Raw genomic sequence first — 4424 nt, 5'->3', positions numbered from 1 at the left:
TGGGTTTTTCCGAGGTTCCCCAGGTCCTGTCCCCAAGACCCAGCTGTTAAGAAATCTCTTTGCCTAGTAACTGTGTTTGTAGAGTCTCTTGAGCTTAAAACCTTAAAACGCTTTCAAACTTTAAAACTTTTGAAAGGTTTTGTCAGGGGAACTCCTCTCTGAATAGGTGACCTTTAGGCTAAGGCACAAAGGCAAACAAGAAGCCAGGCGTGCAAAGATCTGAGGAGAAGATGTAATCTAGGCAAAAAGAACTTTAAAGGCAAAGGCCCTTCTAGTATGAACCTGGAGTTTGGAGGAAAAATAGGAGACCATGAGACTGATGCACAGTAAAATCAAAGGGGAAAGAAATATGAAGTGAGGCTCGAAGGAGAGGCAAGGGGCACATATCACAGAGTTTAGCAAACAGTGGAAGGAGCGTTAACTTTACTCTTCAGTATGGTAGGAAGTCATTAGAGAGCTTAAAGCATGAGTGATGCCATGTGATTGATGTTTTAAATAATTATTCAAGCAGAATTGTGTGGCCAGGAAGCTGTAGATCTCATGAGTGCAAGTAGTGGCGTCTTTTTTAAGATAATGACCATAATCCAGGGAGGAGGTGCTGCTGGGAGCAGAGGGAGTGGATCGGAGGTCTATGTGGTGTTCACAGCTGGCAGACTCACTGCTGGATCCATGAGGAGATGAGTGACAGATGACTTCTAGGTTTTCACCTTGAGCAAGGGTAGGATTGGTTACTGATATGGGGAAGACTTCCTAGAAACACACTGGGAAGGGAGTGGGAGCAACAGGGAGCTCTATTTTAGCCACATTGGACATACCTGTTAGCTGTTCAAGAGGACACGTTGAACAGGTATGGAAAGCACATATGTAGATACCAGGAGGGGTATCAGGCAAATTCAGAATTGTTGGTCTCTGGGGTTTACTTAAAGCCAAGGAATGAGATCACCTGCCCTGGTCGGGGGTCCCAACCCGTGGCAGAGGAAACATGGAGACGATCCTGGAGCAGCAGCGGCGGTACCATGAGGAGAAGGAGCGGCTCATGGACGTCATGGCCAAAGAGATGCTCACTAAGAAGTCCACGCTCCGGGACCAGATCAATTCCGACCACCGCACACGGGCCATGCAGGATAGGTATATGGAAGTGAGTGGGAACCTGCGGGATTGGTATGATGATAAGGATGGGTTACGAAAGGAGGAACTCAATGCCATTTCAGGACCCAATGAATTTGCTGAATTTTATAATAGACTCAAGCAAATAAAAGAATTCCATCGGAAACACCCAAATGAGATCTGTGTGCCAATGTCAGTGGAATTTGAGGAGCTTCTGAAAGCTCGAGAGAATCCAAGTGAAGAGGCACAAAACTTGGTGGAGTTCACAGATGAAGAGGGATATGGTCGTTACCTCGACCTCCATGACTGTTACCTCAAATACATTAATCTCAAGGCCTCAGAGAAACTGGATTATATTACCTATCTGTCCATCTTCGACCAGTTATTTGACATTCCTAAAGAGAGGAAAAATGCTGAATATAAGAGATACCTGGAGATGCTGCTTGAGTACCTTCAAGATTACACAGATCGAGTCAAGCCCCTCCGAGATCAGAACGAACTTTTTGGGAAGATTCAGAATGAATTTGAGAAGAAGTGGGAGAATGGTACCTTCCCTGGATGGCCGAAAGAGACAAGCAGTGCCCTGACCCATGCTGGAGCCCATCTTGACCTGTCTGCATTCTCTTCTTGGGAGGAGTTGGCCTCCCTGGGTCTGGACAGATTGAAATCTGCACTCTTAGCTCTAGGCTTGAAGTGTGGTGGGACCCTAGAAGAGCGAGCCCAGAGGCTCTTCAGCACCAAAGGAAAGTCCCTGGAGTCACTTGACACCTCCGTTTGCCAAAAATCCCAAGTCAAAAGGCACCAAGCGAGACACTGAGAGGAACAAAGACATTGCCTTCCTAGAAGCCCAGATCTATGAATATGTAGAGATTCTTGGGGAACAGCGGCATCTCACACATGAAAATGTACAACGCAAGCAGGCGAGGACAGGGGAGGAACGAGAAGAAGAGGAAGAGCAGATCAGTGAGAGTGAAAGTGAAGATGAGGAGAATGAGATCATTTACAACCCCAAAAACCTGCCCCTCGGCTGGGATGGCAAACCTATTCCCTACTGGCTGTACAAGCTTCATGGTCTAAACATCAACTATAACTGTGAGATTTGTGGAAATTACACGTACCGAGGTCCCAAGGCCTTCCAGCGGCACTTTGCTGAGTGGCGTCATGCCCACGGCATGAGGTGTTTGGGCCTCCCAAACACTGCCCACTTCGCTAATGTGACACAGATCGAAGATGCTGTCTCCTTGTGGGCCAAGCTGAAACTGCAGAAGGCATCAGAGCGATGGCGGCCTGACACCGAGGAAGAATATGAAGACTCCAGCGGGAACGTGGTGAATAAGAAGACCTATGAGGACCTGAAGAGACAAGGACTACTCTAGTGTTCAGGGATGTAGCTCAGCTTCTGGGCTTGCCCAGGCTTACCTGAAGTCTCCTTTTTCTATTTCTCCCAACCAAATGCTCCTTAAAGACTCTCCTACTTAGTCTTAAGGTCTAGCGTGCGTCTTGTGAAAACCAAGGCATGCTGGCAGGTTGCAGGGCTGAGATGTGTTTTATCTTTGTTTTATATTAAAAGATTCTGTCAGAAAATAAAAAAAATAAAAAAAAAAAAGAGATCACCTGCCCTGTGGCAGAAGGACGGGATGAGAAGAAGGCCCAGGACTGGACTTTGGAGCAGCTCATCTTTTATCTCCAGAGGAGGAAGAAGGTTGCTGCACATTGGGAAGGAGCTGTAGCGTAGGGAGGAAATTATTGTCTCCAAAGCCAAGAGAAGAACGTTTTCAAGGAATCCCTAGGGAGTCGCCAGTTGAACCCAAAACCCAAATACTCTTTCTGAGCTCAGGACTCAGAGTAGGAGTGAAACACCTTCTAGAAAGATTTCTCTCCCTCCCACAGGCTCATTTGTATCTCTTGGAACCAGCCAGTGAGCATACTTTCTTGTGGAGGTCTTCCAGGTATGACACTTTCAGGAGAAGTAAACTGACAACCAGAGGCCGAGGTCTCATCAGAAGCCTCACTGGATTAGGGTGATGGACGGCAGAAGCCTAAGCCACTGAAAGCATTGCTTCTATGAGCCTCCTGCCCCCGCTATCTCCCCCAGGATGTGGCCTTCCAGCTTCTGTGAAGGAGGCAGATGCCTGTGCACCTCTGTTTTCTGGTCCTGATTTGCTCCACAGCCTGCTTGACCCTGCCTGAAGCATCCTTCCACCGACCCCTATTTGGTAAAGATGCCCAGAAGAGTCACTTTGACTGGGGTTGTAAAAAATTATTGATTTACAAGGATTTTTCTTTTCTGGTTTCCTACATTCTTTCCAGAAACTATCAGCTGTGATTGAATTTCGTTGCTGCTTTTGTTTCCTTCGGGATTACTAACACTAACAGGTAACTGGGTTTCCAGTGAGATACCACCCCTTAATCAGCTACGTCTCTGGGTTTATACTCCCGAGTCAGGACATCTTGCCCTCTCCTTTACGAAGTGGTGGCTTAGAGAGACCCACCGTTGACTGACCCTTCCTCACCGCCTTTAGAATGAGGAGGAAGGTCATCATATGGATTTGCAGAGATACCTGGTGACAGTCCATCGCCAGAGGTCAGTTGGCCACATAAGGTCCACTAGTTCCGCAGGAACAGATACTCTCAAGGGTTACAGAGTTGCCAGCTCCTCTTTTCATCCTCTCCTTGCCAAATTTCTTTTTAAATTACTGTTTGAGTCACTATCCCCGTTGCTGCGATGATTCATTCCACTCTGACGTGAATGCATGAGGCAGGCTATGACTTCCACTTTATCTCTTTGCCTCTAACATTTATAAACAGCTCACTCAACGTGCATCTGCTTGTTACGCTGTGATGTCTTCATTTTTATATTTTCTGACAGCATTCATCTTTTATTGGTCTCTTTTTACAGAAGACCATCTCACTGTGTGCGTATGCGTGTTTTGGGGGGAAATAGGATAGACACCGACTGGAAGGACATCTCCCTTTCTTCCTGACAGTCTGACAGTTAAATATAGCTATGAACGTCCAGCCACAGCAAGGTGTACAATTCTTCCCTCACGTCTCCTTCACGGCAGCCCAGGAGGAGAGCGAGGGCTAAAGAGTAATGGGTATGACTGGAAGGAAGCCGGAGCCATGGTGGTATGTGAATCCATGATTCATTCCCTGGTACGATGGGAGGAACTCCAGGTCATAGAGGCCAGGACACATTGTTCCAGTGTGTGCTCCTGCCTCGATATGCTGAGTCTCGAGTTCTGTGTTCATAAAACCAGAGCAAGAATTCTCCTTCTCATAATGTCTCCAAAGTGGTCTTTCTGATAAAACTGGAA

General features: G+C 47.0%; 1 pseudogene; it reads left to right on the top strand.

Annotated features, from left to right (window-relative positions):
• The first annotated feature begins 957 nt into the window (after positions 1-957).
• LOC129516541 (splicing factor 3A subunit 3-like) lies at positions 958-2694 on the top strand (annotated as a pseudogene).
• The last annotated feature ends 1730 nt before the right edge of the window (positions 2695-4424 follow it).

The sequence above is a fragment of the Nyctereutes procyonoides genome, unplaced genomic scaffold (genome assembly GCF_905146905.1).
Source record: "Nyctereutes procyonoides isolate TBG_1078 unplaced genomic scaffold, NYPRO_anot_genome, whole genome shotgun sequence".
NCBI classification, from domain to species: Eukaryota; Metazoa; Chordata; class Mammalia; order Carnivora; family Canidae; genus Nyctereutes; species Nyctereutes procyonoides.
Note: the sequence above shows the minus strand (reverse complement) of the source record. Positions and strands in the feature narration are given on the sequence as shown.